Here is a 15,935-nt window from a genome sequence, read left to right as displayed (position 1 = left end):
CAGGGCAGCCACCCATGGGTGCCTCCTCCTGACCATGGAGGCACTACACAAAACATCCCAGAGGTGGTGAACAGCAGCTAATCTGGGCTAATCTGGATGGATTTCCATTACTAATGCTGAGAAGGGAAGAAAAGTCAGAATTCTTTTTTTTTTTAGAGACTATGTATAGATCACATACTAGAAGAGCTGAGGGTACTCTTATTGCTGTTCACAGCACTCTCAAGAAGGGCAGCAGAGGAGAAGCTGCTGATCTCCCTTCTCTGGTGACCAGCACTAGTTTATGAGGAAATAGAATGAAGTTGCATCAAAAGAGTTCAGATTGGACATTAGAAAATGTTCTTCACCAAGAGGGTGGGCAGCCGTGGGAACAGGTTCCCTGGGGAATTGCCAACAGCACCAAGCCCATCAGAGTTCAAGGGGTATTTGAATGATGCTCTTAGTCATATGGTTTAATTTTAGCTAGACCTGTGAGGAGCAGGGAGTTGGACTTGATCATCCCCATGGGTCTCTTCAAAATAACATATTCTGACTATGTGGTCTCTTGAGTGTAGAATTTCTTTGGTTATGGCAGAGGATAGCAAATGAAGAGCAAAGCCACACTGACTCTGGAGTGGATATGAACTAACCATTCAGGGCTGCACCTGCAAAGAGGCAGAGGGAGAGAACAGAGGAGCAGATGCTGTGGGTTTAGTGCTCAGCAGTCAGGCAGAGAGGGCTGTTCTGGCTCTTCTGTGGAGGTCAGGCTAGGCTGGAATAAAGGACAGTGCACTGGGGTAAGTGTGACAAACAGGATGCTTGAGAGAGAGAGATGATCCTACAAACAGACAGATGGCTGTAGAGGCAGAAAAGGAGGTCATGCTGACAGCACAGATCCTTGTGTTCTGCTGCTTTAAATGGAAACACCTAAAGCCCTTGTAGCTGCAGAATAAATTCTGGGCTAGTCTGAAGAGCTGTCAAGGATAGCTATGCAAGATGCTGCTTGTTATTTTCTTTAATCTTTCAGACCATCGAATCTCAGAGGTCTTATTCTGTTAATCATGACTGGAAGAATCACACTTACAGCTCACCATGCTGAAATCAGAGATCAAGTGTCAGGGCAGCAGGACCCAGTTTCTCACCTTTGTGAAATGATGCCTTAGGTGAGAGCACTGGGTCATCTTTCACGTGACTGTGCTGAAATCAGTCATGATGCTCTGACTGGTACAACAAATCAGAATGAACATAGGGGCCAAAAGATGATTTAAGGACTGGCACATATTGATGAGAGGAGAAGTCAGGTAGGACTGTTTAGCCAATAAAAGAAAACTCAGGGCAGGGATCTCACTTACCAGTCTGTGTACCTGTCTGATAGCAGGTACAAATCTGGGCTGCAGAGCTCCCACAACTTTGCCATCCAGAGGATGGAGACTGCTTGTCTGACCACATAGGAATCAGCCCCTTCCCACCCAAGATGCATTCTTTATCCCTCATTACCTCTCTTGGGCCTTCCCACACCCTTCCCCCCTTCTTTGTCCCTAAAATTATTTAGGTTTATCAGGCCAGGTTCTACCAGTAAAGTGAACACCAATAATACATTGATAAAAAATACAGAAGTTTTAGAGTCTGAAAATGTTATCAAGGCTCACAAACTACAGTGATTAAAAACCAACTCTACCTCACTTCTGGCTGTCTTAGCTGACATGAACATCCCTCTTCAAGGGGACACTGTTGAAAAGACTCTAACAAGAAGATCCTAGATATTGCTATGGCTCAGTACCTTTTTGCTACACTTCAGCAAAGAGCTGAACCTGGGATCATGTGGTCTTCCTGATGTTTACTGAACAAAGTCCACCTCTGAAGACAGTGAAACCATGCATAGGGTTCTTAGAGTGTATGTATTTGCAGAGCTATTGCAAGCTGAAAGACTGCCATTTCCTTCACTCTGAAATTACACAATAACACTGAGATAGTAACAGTCTCTCTCATTCTGAGGCTGCAAGGTCTCCAACTGCAGTTTCTTCAGTGCCAATGGAAGAAAAAGGATCCAGCCTCAAATGGTGTCCATTCAGAGAATGAAACAACACAGTCATTCACCAGCACTCCAGGACTGTACCAAGTACGGCAAGCCACAGCTCCTTGGGAGGGAGATTGTGAAGGCCAGAGGAAAAGCAGAAAACATTCTGCACTGAACTCTGGGCAGGGTCCTGCCTCTCATCCTGTCTGTGCAGATACACAGCCCTGTGTCCAACCCCACTGTGGACCCACTCCTCTGCCCCAGGGCTACCCACTGTCCAGCAGTGAGGGAAAGGAGTGAATGTGCCCTTGCTGGAAGCAATAGCACACTCCCAGCACCTGAAGAGCACACAGGTCCTTCTTCCAGCAGACAACCTGAACAGTCTGCAGCTGGCAGATGGGACCAGCTCTGCCTGACAGACACCTAGAGGCTCTGCCAGCTAGTGAGGTATGCTCAGGAGTTAAAAAATAAACACCAAGTCTGCTTTGGCAGCCAGTACATAGCCAACAACTGTGGATTCACCATTCAGGTCCTCATGAGATGGTTCCAGCTCAGGAACTCAAACACAGTTTCTCGCACCCCAGGAATATACCTGGATGTGTTTATCACAATGACAGGACAAGTCCCACTCTGTTCCTCCTTGCCATTTAATGGCAGTGTTTTGCCAGATGAGAGGAGACTCTCAGGCAAGGTAAGGAGACAGACACCAGGTGAGGGATGCAGGTAGAACTTGGCAGAAACCCCCCAGCAAAGGCTAAGAGACATTCTGAGTCCGAGGTGGGTGGCTGCTGTGCACACTGGTGCCTGGCCACTGCCTTCCAGAGCCCGAGGCAATGCGGCGGTCCCAGAAATCCTGGGCACATCCAGCTTTTGTTGCTTTTCCAGAGATGAGCAGAACAAAGGGCTTGGGCAGATCACTAGGGATCACAGCAAAAGGGCTGTCTCACTGCCTCCTTCCCTCCTGACACAACATGTGATAGCTGCAGTAGCTACTTATTTTTGTAAGATTATTGGGAAAGTGCTGTAATTTTAGCTTGCTAGTGTGATTCAGCATCTGAGAATGATGAGAAACTGGCTTCAGATAGTGCTTTGTGGTCCAGCAGCAAGTGCTCTGCCTCTCATAGTCTGAAAAAAGTCTACTGTAAAGATTTATTTCATACACTTCCTATTTTTAGGTCTTCAAACACGCTGCAGAAACAGAGAAATATTTATTTGTCAATGGCTAAATAAAAAAATCTATCCCCTTAAAGGGGATCTTTAGTGATTTTCTCAGAGAAATTCATTGTGTACCAGCAAAGGGAAACATATTTTTAACAGAAATATGAAAATCATCTTAAAATTGGGAGGCAAGAAACTGCAGCAAAGTGCTGAGCCCCTGCCAAAGAGGGCCAGGGCAGATTCATGTGCTGCCTGTGGAGCAGTGGAAACCATCACCGAACAGGCCACAGATTCAACCAGGGCATTAAATGAGGGATTTTAAACTGCACCTAGAAAAGAAGGGGAAGTTAATGGTTTTTTTAAGCAGGAAGATATTACTATGAGTTTTTATTTTTTATGAAAATTTCAAAATAGTGTTTGATGATTTTTCACATTGAGATACCAAGTCACACAGTTAAAAACACAGCACTACTGAAATAAAGTCCTGTGGCTTTGCAATAGGAGACATGCCTTATCAGGAGGAACTGAATAAACAAAGCACAGGAAAGCACAAAGCAGTGTGCAGAGAGAAGGAAGATAATTCAAGCATCTTCATGAAGCAAAGCATTCTATTCGGACTGAAAGCACACCCACACCAACTTATGCCTGTGAACAAGGGCAAATCTCCAGATACTGGCTTTGGCTTTAGCTAATATGCCAGCTGCAGACTGAGGGGAATTTGGGGTACACGTGGTATATTGACCACTCTTGCTCATATTCCAGTTATATTGAAGCTGAGTAGAAGGGAGAGGAGCACCCTCTCTAGACTATGACCACACTAAGGGTCTCCTGCTGTGTTGTTCTGCGCTGTTACACCCCGCCCTGACAGGGAGCTTGGCAGTGCAGCACAGAGCAGGGCTGAGCAGAGGAGCACACAGCTTGTGCAGGAGCATCAGGGGAGCCAGAGCAGAGCCGGTGACGCATTCTGTGCTCCTCTGAGGGCTTTATCTCAAGCTCCCAACCAGAACACCCGCACAGTTATCTCCAGGAGGACAAACAGGACAACCAGTCACAGATACACTTCCACAAAACACTGCTGCATTCCAGCTCTCTCAGTGTAAGGGGAGCTGTGAGGTACTAACACCACAAAAGAAGAGAGGATCTGATTTGGGACAGAAAAGGCACAAACTTCAGAACAGCTCAGAGACAGAGCAAAAGCCTTAAAAGCTGCAGAACTCTGCAATCAGAGAACTTAGTTTAAGAAGCTAAAGAAAGGAGACAGCGTCAGCAAGACAGCTCCACAAATGAAAAAAAAGATTCTCAACAGGAGCAGAGTGAAAAAGTGAAATTAATTGAGAACCATACTAGGATGGACAGAGAAAGGAAAAACACAGCCAGTAGAAAGAAGAATATCTCTGGGAGGACCAGGCAGCAGTGAAGGAGAACAAAATCTGGTTTCTAGAAACATTGCTGAATCTGTCAGGATGAAGAGGGCTGAGAATCTGAAAGTGTTCTCAGGTTTCCTTTTATGTATAATGCTGGAGATATTTCATAACTCACCTTACCATACCGTTACTGCAAGCCAGGAGAATTGTTCATGCTTTAAGGTAAGAGCAGGCTCTGTGAAATGACTGACTGCCTCCTGGGCATTTACTACAAAGGTGAACCAGCAGCAGGGCAAGAGAAGGAAATGGAATATTTCTTAAGGTGTGGGAGGCTGTGGGCACTTGCCACATCCCAGGCGATATTTCTGCTAACCACTTGCCTGTGCTTCCCATCTTCCCTCCTCCCTGTGGTATTTTCATGCCAGAGCTCCTCTCCCAGGCAACCTCTATTTCTATACCATGTCAACCATAGCAACCATCTCTTTGCTCCCTAATTGCACATACTGTCTCGCTCTTATGCTAAGGAGCAATTTGATAGCTTAGCCATTTTAGAACCACTAATTGAAGATGCAGGTACTCACTTTGGAAATAATTTCTCATATTTTTACTGCCTTGCAACTGGAGTTATACCACCACTGAGATAATTGATAAGGTGAGCACTTCTACCTAGTTTGCCAGCTGCTAGATTGGCCACAAAAATATTCTGTTCCCTGCAGCAGCTTTGCTGACTCATGTAGGCCTTGTATCCTTCTGCTGAGGAACAGTGTGTGGCATTCACATAAATCAGGAATGAAGCCCTGCACAGAGACATGGCCTCCAGCTGTGAGGAGCTGAAGCTGTGACTTCTTAAATGTCTCCAGCTAAATCCACAAAAGAAAACCTGAACACAACTTAAGACACCCTCTAATCTGGTGTCCTCACTCCACCAAGCCCTGACAGACTTATTACAGCTGTTCCCTTTGGAAACCAAATTAATGTTTCCCATTCCTGTGTCAGTTGGACTTCAGCTAGGAGTTGCTGCCAGTCCCTGAAACAGAAGTTCCATAAAACCACTCCCATTGGCACTGAGGCAGATACCCTGTTCCATGTTCCAGAGATGAAGACTCCTGTAAGTCATGGAGTTAGACAGCTTATTATCTCTTAATTTTTATAAGAATATGCCTCCCAGAACACATGCTCTTACAACAGCAACATAGCACAGACTGAAGAAAACTGCATGTTTCTCTTAGTTGAGAAGTATCTGGGTAATACTGACTCTGACTGACTTGGAGGCACAGCAGTTCATGATGATCTGTTCTAGTTCTCTTTTTTTTTTTTTTCCTTCAACTGATCAATATGACAAATAAACTGCCGGAGGTAGGGAGAACTTAATTGTATAAAAGAGGGGATGACTGCACACAGAGGAAAATAACTCTGAGATTTCCTCCTGTTTGCTTATTGAGACACCAAATTTTTGTAAGAGAGTCCTGCCTCTGACTTACAGCAACTGTTTGGACTCTTTAAACCTCATTCCTATTGCATACTATTAACAGTCTCATTCCAAGTAGCTTTTCTTCTCTCCCTTGCTTGTTTTTAGGATGACCTGCTGAATGTCAGCCCTCATGAAGATACAGATATTAAACCAGCTGTGAACTCTGAGTGGCTGCGGTGGTTGGTGAAGCACAGGACTGCATTCTGCTAGCCCTTGAGAAAAAGCAGCTCTCCTCTGCCAACATCTTTCTTTGTTGCATCTTGACTTTGCACTCCTGGATCTAGTTGACCCTTGATAGATCCTATGCATGGTCTGTGTTCCTGGGATTTGATTTGTGGTGGAGTACAACAATAATGAATATGATACAAAAAGTTATTTCAAAGTTGAGAACTTCAAGGCCTCCTCTCCATTCTGCCAGCAAACACAGGGCCTGTCCATTTAGAAGTGAAGGGAGAGGGCTTTGCAAGCAGCCAAGGAGGTTTCTAGCAGAGTAGTCCAGGCCATCTTCCCCTTGTTATGTCCTCTCAGCCACTGCCTCTCACCACTCTGCTTGAAACAAGCTCACTTAAGTCTTATTCCATCTCAGGAGCCCCTGCTTCCCAATGCCACCCCATCTAGACAGGTCCCTTTCAGCTTGCAGATTACACAGTGGAATCAGGAACTGAACTTATGAACCAGGGAGAATAAAAAGGACCAGGAGAGGCTTCCATCACCACAAATGCTTCTCTCAGGGCCTCTTACTTGTTCAGTTCCCTCACATCCATGCAGGCATGGAAGCCTTTCCTGCTCCCATGCCTCCCTCTTCCTTAGCAGTGCTCTTTGCCTTTGAGCGTGGACCAACAGCAAGAAAGAAAAGCCATAAAAAATGAAACTCACACATAAATCTAGCAACCAAGAACTGGGCCAAAGCACATATTATACCTTTCAGCCTGCAAGCTGATTCTTCAGAAAGATGCTCTGTGCGTCAGAGGTGCAGAGAGCCACCCTATCCAATGCTTTACCCTTGTGCAAAGGAGTAATTTTTGATGGAGGCCATTGACTTCTTACATGGCTTGGGTAGGGTCTGCATTTCTGTCTAAATACTGCAACTTAACTTACCCCTCTTAATCCATTTTTAGCAAGCTTTTCAGAACATACATCTAGTCACCCAGAAGAAAAATCACTGGCTTCTTGCCCATTTCTCTTCTAAGAACATCTGGAGTGCCTGATGACAGACCAACATTCCTCAGACAATTTTCAACAGGGAGCACTAATGGCCTTTTCCTTCTAGTTTTTCTCTTCAATTACTTAAAATTTTGACACTGAAGCTTAATAGAGAATGGACAGATGACATCAGTGAAACAAAAGATAAGCAAAGTGCAAAAGCAATTAACTGAATTTCTCAACTTGAAAGTCAATAGAGGAAGCCAGTTATGCTGCCATGCTTTTAAAACACACTTTGTAGCAATAGTACGTTGTGAAAAACAGCACTGAACTTTTACAGCTCCGAGGTAGGTTCTAGCACATTGCCAAAGACTTCAGTGCCTCGCAAGAAGGTGCATGAGTGACAGTAACACGTGCAAACAGAGACAAATGTTATTCAGTAGCTTTGTAGCTACTGAAATGTTATTCAGTAGCTATATATTGATAACGGACATGCATATTGAATCCTGCCCCTCTGTGATTTGCAGGTCTCCTTCAGCTGGTGATCCTCAGCCTTCAGCTTCTTGGAGGAAATATTCAAGCCTTTACTTTCGAAAGCAAAGAAAGAAAGGGCTCACTAATATCTTTCCAAATACTGCTATTGAGATAATGCTGCTTTTCAGAAAAGCAGAAATTAATCAAAATTGTATTCCTCATTAAAAAATAAAACCAAAAAACCAAGTCAACCCTGTAATATTCTATGCATTTGAGAAATCGGTCAAGCAAGACTTCAAGGGCTGTCTCAGGAGAACTAAGAACCTGCTGGCCAAGGAGATTAGTGCTCATGTTCATCTGTGAATAAAGCATGTTCATCTGTGAATAAAGAAGGACAGAAACTTCCTGAAGAGCTGGATACATAACTAACTGTGCCATCAATACTAACTTTTGAGATCCTGGAGAGGAAGCTATGAGAGGAAGAAAACTGATCTGAAGTCACCACATGTAGAAATTTATCTCCATTTCTTTAGTGTGAAGCAAAGGTAAAAACAAGCCACAGAGCTTAGGCACAGCAAAGCATGAACTAATGAAGACTGCTTTTTGTGTGCCCACCCTGCTCTGTTCCACCACCATAATCCCAGCTTCCTCCACATTCCCTGCTGTCCACTGCCATACTTTCAGCTCCACTTGTGAGCCAAAACTACCAACTGTGCAAGTGGCAGCATGCTCAGAGATAGCCACGTGCTGACAGCTGGCGTGCGAGCGGGAGTGCAGGACAAACAGATGCACACTGCTCCCATGAAGGCACTGACTCTGATCACTTGCTTGTTCCACCAACTTGCAAAAAACTGGTAGAAGCTTGTTAATTCCAATGTTTAATTGAAACATTTTCAATATTTTAGAAGGAAAGTGTTTACAGCAAATACAGAAGGTGCATTTGTAAGAGGAATTCATACTGTGCACCCAAGCACCTCTAAGGGAATGGAGAAAAAAATAATACAAACTAAGAAGTTAGAACCAAACTAGCTCAATACTTTCTCTAATCTTTCCTGTCAACAGCTACTGTGCTGGTGTTGGAGTCCAGAAAGTTCATGATTTTTGAGGGGGAAAGAAAAAGAAATCTTTTTTCCATCTCAGTAAATTCCCCCCAGAATAAATTTTAGGCATTCATTTACACATAGCTTGCTCTCCTTCCTTCCATATATAGTTTCTGGGCTGATGGAAGGTCTCCAGCAGCTGCCCTTCTTCCCCAGGTACTTTTGCCTAACTAACAGGCTGGAAGATACTCCCCGTGTTTTAAACTAGCTGCTACTGTCGGGTCTCCATGTACTAACCAGACTACCTGAACTGCTCCCATAGCATCACCTCTCAAGGTCTGGAGGCCTCTCTCTTCTGCCCATCAAGGAGCAGTGGAAAGTCTGTGATAATGCCTGTCGCAAGCACCCTGGGCTCTGCTAGAACCAGCATCCACCAAGATCTCTGTACTCAGATGCCTATCACAAGAATGTATTACTGCATCTTTATCTGCTTCTGAGTTTCTTGTTCCTTTGCAAGATGCATCCCAGAGGTTACCTAGGAAGGTCTGTGTCTGACCATGTACAAAGAGCACAAGCCACATCCCACAGAAACTCATGCTGGAGAACTACTCTTCTGTGCTTCCCCTGGTGTCCAGCCATGCCCCTTGGAGACATATTGCACCTCTTGTTCACACACATGCAGCTTCCTTGCTTTCACCAAAAAGCTGGCAATTGCTCACCATGCTCCTGTGATCCAGTCTACCATCCACTTACCACCACACCTGCTGAAGATGTGACTCAGGTATGCCAGCATGATAGACAATGAGGAAGAGTGGCACAAGGACATGACAGGAGGTAGATTGTTTTGTCAGGAAAGAAGCTACACATTTCTCTATCTGCAGAATGGGAGTAGGACAGAAGGTCTCACAGCCTGGCCTTGCCAGATCACAGGAAAGGAAAGGAGGGGAGAAAAAAAATGTGTCCCAACTCAGTAACTACTTGCTGGAGAAATTGTAAGGACAGAAGCAGAGGCTGGGTGCAGCCAACCAGTATGGAGCCATCAAGGAGACAGAGAGGGTACTGACCTGACACAGCAAAAGGGCCCCTACCCCATTAGAAGAAAGAGGAATCCCTGTCATTCTGGAACAATGCCCAGCCTGCAGGGCTTTTCACAGCGGAACCAGAGCAACTTGGAATAGAAACAGCCTCGTCTCTGAGATCAGAGAATTTAAACTGGAGCTTGTTTTTTCTGCAGTCACAAGCCAGCAGGCACCAGCTGCAGAATTTGCCGCAGTGTGTGTGTGCGTGTGTCTCTGCGTGCGTGAGTGTGCAGCAGCCATGCTCCTCCCCTCCAAGCTCACTGTATGATCAATGACACAGTGATTACAGCTCCCTCCTTTTTCCCCTCCCTAATCACTGGCAGTCCCAGTCTGATCACTCGCAGCCCCCTCTCTTCTATATTAAGAAAGCTTTTGTTGGTATCTCTACTGACTTCTTTTCATTGCTCCCTCCCTGATTTACAAGGTTTTGCTTGTTCTCTTTTTCACTCTTAGCCAAAACAACAGTGTCTGACAGATAATCACGGTCACATACCCAAGCCTGTGCAAAGTGCCAAACCATGCTCTTGCTCCTCTAGTTCTGAACCCTGGAGATAAAAGGCCATATTTTGAAATACTTCAACACATTTCAGCTCTAGCATACAGATAATTTAACACTTTTAACAAGAAGATTGCTGGTGGCGACACTAACGAATGCCAGAGATACCCTATTAAAATAGAACCTCATGTGTCTGTGACTGCAGCAGTGTCATCATCACACAGTACCACTGGTAATGCAGGAGAGCTAATGATAAAGAGACAGCTGGCCCCTTATCCCTCTGTGTTACAAGGGCAGTCCAGCAAGGTGAGGGATGACAAAGGACTACTGCTAGGAAAAAGAAAGCATTTTGTTATTCTCATTTCTTAATCACAAAGTCCCTGCTTATAGCCTACTAGGATGAAAATCAGCTCCAAGACTGGCCACATCTTCTCCCTCTGCTGCCACAGAAAGGCTGCATCACTCACATTTTAGGGAAAACCTTCCCTTTTTCCTCTCCCACCTACTGGACGCATTTGGATGCTTTTTGGTTTCCTGTACTGGAAGAATGTAGTGTTGTGAAGCTTGAAGTCAGACTTCAGCTACTTCAAGACTACTCATATGCGGGTGTGCAGCACCAAAGGACAGAGAAAATTGCAAAAGAAGACAGGCCTTGTATCTCTCTTCCATCAAATCAATAGCACGACAGTCCACCTTAACAACCCTCCCCCCTCCTGCCTGGTATTAGCCTCATTCCAGCATCAGCTGAACGGTGATACAGACGCTAATGCTGTCTTTTACCAAGCCTTGCCCAAAGGCAGCATCTGTGAGATGCCTTGTACCACCTCCTCCGTTCTCCAGCAGCACACCATCTTCAGGGTCAGAAGACTATACTGGGATAAAACATAATGATGCAGGACTCCTTACGTTCCTGACAGGCAGAATACTTTCTCCAGATTCTTCTCTAAACCCATCTTCATACATTCTTCTCTGTGTTTGAGCTAAGGACACAAGCGCAGCAAACAGCTGAGCAGCTGGGGAATTTGGGTTTTGTTCCTATACTCGAGCACAAGCAGCTGAGAAGGGGGAAGGTCCGCAGATCATAGAAAGCCCAAGCTCCATCCGCAGTCACCTTCCCCTCTTGTTACTAACCCCCTCAACCCCCCAAATTCCAAGGAAATAAACCCGCACCCGCTAGGAGCGCTCCGCGCAGGTGCGTTTCTCCACCTGCGACTCTGCCAGGGCTGCGCAGCCCCAGCAGCTCCCCGGGACCGCGCACAAGAGCGCAGAGCCCGGACAGGTCCGCTTGCCGTCACCGATATCCCCCGTTACCTCCCCAGAAGGGCCCGTCCTCCCCGGCCGACCAACGTCTTCCAAAGCAACGAGCAGCATCCGAGCGCGAACAAAGCGCCGCCGCCTCCATCCCGCAACCTCCACGACACCGGGGCTCCTCACCCCCGACTGCCCCGGCACCTTTCGCTGCTCGCCCCAGGCCGGTGGGGAAGGAAGATGCACCTACCATGCTGGCCGGGAAGCGACGCCGATGGGCTGCGCTGAGCGCGGAGGATGCGCCGGCACGGCACGGCACGGCCCGGGCTGCGGCGAGCGGCTGCCGTGTCACGGAGGCGGGGAGGCGCCGCCGCGGCCCCACCCCAGCGCAGCGCTTTAACCCTCTGCGCGCCGCCCACGGACGGCCCTGTCCGCTCCGGTGCTCCGCGGCCGGCCCAGAGAGCTCCGGCTCTCGATCTCCGGGCAACGGCGCGCACCGAGGGCCTGTCCCGCGCTGCGAAACACCCGACAAGGGTCAAACCGCGGCCCGCGCTCCGAAATACCCGACACAGGTCAGAGCCCAGCCAACGCGGGTTCCGGTGCTGGCTGAACACTTTTCACATCACTCTTAGGGCTGACGGGCCTCTCTCTCCTCACGGGCTCCCGGAAGGGTGCTCTCCATCCCACCTTGGGCGCCTTCAGCTTAATTGTCTCAAACTGGAACCTCACGTCGGACTCCAGCTGCAGAGCTGCTCCTCCAGTTAAAAACGAGAGACACGAACCACCCCTGCTAGGGGGACAGATGTGCCTGACACCACACACCAGCACCTGGCTGCTCATGCACGGACATGGGCCAGTGGTGAGCTTGGACCACACTGGACAGACAATGAACGCAAATGAGTGTGGCAAGAATACCAGGTCTCCAGAGGTTGAATATCTATTTCCAGCATGTTTTCAGATAAATGTTTACATTGTTTTCTGAGAACCTTGCAACTTGTTTCATAATCAGCATCAGCTCCAAGGCACTTGCAAATAATTGTGCCTCCTTGTTTCTGCTTTGCTGGTCTCAGGCATCCCAGTCCAGCATTGGAATGTACAGATTACTTCATGGTGTGCTAGTTGGCAATAGTGATATTTTTGATTTTTTCCCCCACAGCAAAACCTGAAACCACTCTCACTGCTTTACACATGATGCTGGCTTACTTCTAGATTCCAGAATTAATTGTGAAAGCTGGAGATGTCCTGTCAGCTGCACAGCAGGTCTCCCTCAGTGATTTTAGAAAGACTGTCAGACACGGTGCAATGCTCAGAAATAAAAATATCACAGAATCTTAAGTTTTAAAAGTTAAAAAAAACCCAAATCAGAACCTTCCTTTCTGTAGCTTTCAGATGACATCAATCAGTGGCAAATATCTGTAAACCTGAGGAAAAATCAATGCACTGGATCAAACATCTTAAATTTCTGTATGTTTTGGACAGGTAACGTTGCATCATATTTTAAAAAGACCAAAGGTTAAAATATTCTCAAAGGACAAACTATGAAGAAAATAGCTCCACGCTATAGGTCCCCTGTGCACTACAATGGACATTCTTTGAAACAGAGGGGGTCATTATCACTACCCATTGTACCAGTCATCCCACTATAACCAGTATAACACAAGTTGAAGAGTTTTGCATAGTCAAAATGAAAAAGGAGTCAGAAGTAAAGAGCCAAGTAAACAGGTGGGGATGCAGATGACTGCAAACCAAATGTGCAGTCCCCTTTTTAAGTTTAAAGATGCACCAGGTGAGCAAAGGATATTACCTTAAAGGTGCTGCTATGTAGGAGTGCTGAAGACAAAGCAGGAGGATGTATTTGCTATTACTGCTTCATATAAGCTAGGCTTCTTAATATGTGAGTTAACATCATCCACTTCAGTGTAAGAACTGTCCCAGATGGGTAGCCCAGGGACAATTTCATCCCTTAGGCAGTTCTTGGGGTCTTTTCCAATAAACCCATGACACTGAGATATGTCTGTCACTTCAGAGAGCAGTGCCAATGGTGCAGGAGGGAAGGGAGGGGATTACCCAGTCTGGCTCTAGAACTGACCCACACTGGAAACTGCATTGCCATCAGCAGATTTTTCAGAGCACTCCAGAATGGCAGCTCCCACTGCACACCCAGGAAGGGCATATACCCCAGGCCATTTCATACAATGACACACAACTCTACAAGCCTTTTCCTTTTCTACACCCCTACAACAGTGATCAAATTTAGCCCCTAGCAGGATATTTGGAGTAGCATGATCTCCTGCATTGATTTTTAAAAAATATTGATATATTCTATTTCAAGCAGCAAAATTAGATTTTACTGTCTAATCAGGACATTTCCTGATATTAGTAATTGTTTCAAAATCCCTTCCTATTAACACTCACGCAAGTACAACTTAAAGCATGAACTAGCTGGGTATCCTTAAATGCATTAAAACCTTTTTAATATATAAACAGACCAATTTGTTATCTTCCCTCCATGATCTTATTTTACAAGGAAACAAAATTTTCAACAATATGTCATGCTCTTTTCTCTTTTGCCTCAAAATATTTCTTTATGTCACAAAAATTTTGTATCTTCCAGTTGCTATTGAGAATTTACATCAGAAACAGCTATCTCTATGAAATTAATGTCTGAAGGTAGGTGCATCTACTGTCTCTAGTTTCCCTCTCACTTTCCACTCTTAGTTACATGTTCACACCCCAGCAAACTGGAATGCATATTTTTATACTTTGCAAGTGGATGTTTACTAAGCAAAAGTAATTTACAAGGTATGGTGGTTTTCACAAAGCACAGTTCTTGGCATATGTGTACTGTTTGACCAGCAAAACACTTCTCAAAACTGAAGAGGTTCTTAAAGTAGCTGCTGCTTTTACCATGCACCTGTTATTTAAGTGGCCTAAGAAGCCTCCTGCACACATGTTCTCTGAGGTAGCCCCCCTGCCTTCATATGATCAGACAGCAGCTGCAGATAATCTCTTCTTTTTAGCTTTTAACAACATTTAGCAATAAACCTAAAAATAGTCATCAAAAGCAAAAGGGAACTAATATGGGAAGCACTCACCTATCTTCAAGGCTCTTCCAGTTCCTAAAAAAAGGGCACTGAGCTTCTACCAGGAAGACCTAGAGCTATGATCAAGGTAATTTCCAGTTTTTCAGTCCTTTAGGAGATCAGGAGATTCATCTGACAGTTATGGAACCTCACAGACCAGGCACCAGGACCACTACTAAGTTGAGGCTCATTGAGGTTCAATTCCAACAACCACTCAAACATAAAAGGTTAAAGACACTATTATTCTCTGATGCAAGGATAGATTTATTTTACATATTGAATTAGAAAAGAGACAGGGAGGTTTTCCCTATTTATGCTAAAAAAACTCAAACCACTTTTTTCCATTCTGTCAAACTGACAACTATGGTTTGAAACAAAGATCCTGTCTTTAGGCTGTTCCCTGTCCTCATGGCTTTGAAAAGGCCACAAAGCTTCCTGTGATGTTAGGTGTAGTTCCTTTCTAACTAGGATATGGAATTAAACATGGAATTAGACTGTTAAAAATGTGAACACTTATTTCATGACTATACACCTTAGCAAGTATCCCACTGACAGAAATATCCTGGATCATAAATAATAATAAGCTATAGACAGGGTCTTTCCCTAGGCCAGCATAAATATAAAAAGTCAGTTCTTGAAATGTTTTTCTGTTATTTTCAAATGCCATGGTCATATCTCTATGTTTTTCTCTACTATGATGTTTAAAAGAGTTTTATATAAATGAAGGCTGTATGTTTTTATGATGTATGAGATATCAAGAACTACAGCTAAAGCATAAGTCTTACAATGAGTTTAAAGGTCATGCTTCTCTGAACAAAAACTCCAAGCTGTCTACCATCTCAAGCTCAAAAACATTTGATTTTCTTAAAAACTATAGGCCAAAGGCTTTAATAAGAAAATATATTCTAATCAAGAATATACTATCTTCTGAAAACCTTGGAACAAAGAATAACTGTGGCCTGACCCAGACATAGCCCAGGTATTATTTTGAGTAAAATATATTTATTTCCCCACACCTTTGTGTGAAATGCAGAGTTCTACTGACCTCTCCATTAGTCTGCATCCCAGCTTTCAAGCTCTCACTGCACAAGGCTATCACAGCACATCCAAGAGCAGAGGCATTAAGCTCTCACCGCAGCACACAGGACAGAAAAAACTGCCAAGAAGCACAAGGATTTGTTTGCATTTGGAAGATTTCTTTGCTTAGACTATCCAGTTACTGACTTCCACACGCTATCTGCTTTCAATCAAACAAACGAACCGATGACTTGTTCAAGTCTTGGCAAATCACTCCCAAAATCCTCTTGGCTATCTTAATTTCTGCAATTTCTACAGCGATTTTTACAGCAATTTTTACTCTTTCTACAGGCTGTACTAGGATGTATT

General features: G+C 45.0%; 1 protein-coding gene across 2 annotated transcripts in view; it reads right to left on the bottom strand.

Annotated features, from left to right (window-relative positions):
• MAP1A (microtubule associated protein 1A) overlaps nt 1–15,935 on the bottom strand; it is a 50,498-nt gene that overhangs the window by 19,661 nt on the left and 14,902 nt on the right. The window contains exon 1 of one of the 2 annotated variants that reach the window (XM_071441013.1): nt 11,717–11,864. The exons of the other annotated variant lie outside the window; for it this stretch is intronic. The gene's annotated coding sequence lies outside the window, so the exon portion shown is untranslated. Of the gene's footprint in view, nt 1–11,716; nt 11,865–15,935 lie in introns of those variants that run through there. 2 annotated transcript variants of the gene reach the window in all.

Source organism: Agelaius tricolor, unplaced genomic scaffold, assembly GCF_023055355.1.
Source record: "Agelaius tricolor isolate 1412-34295 unplaced genomic scaffold, bAgeTri1.0.p SCAF_16, whole genome shotgun sequence".
NCBI lineage: Eukaryota > Metazoa > Chordata > Aves > Passeriformes > Icteridae > Agelaius > Agelaius tricolor.
The sequence above is the reverse complement of the archived record's forward strand: the minus strand, read 5'-3'. Positions and strand labels throughout refer to the sequence as shown.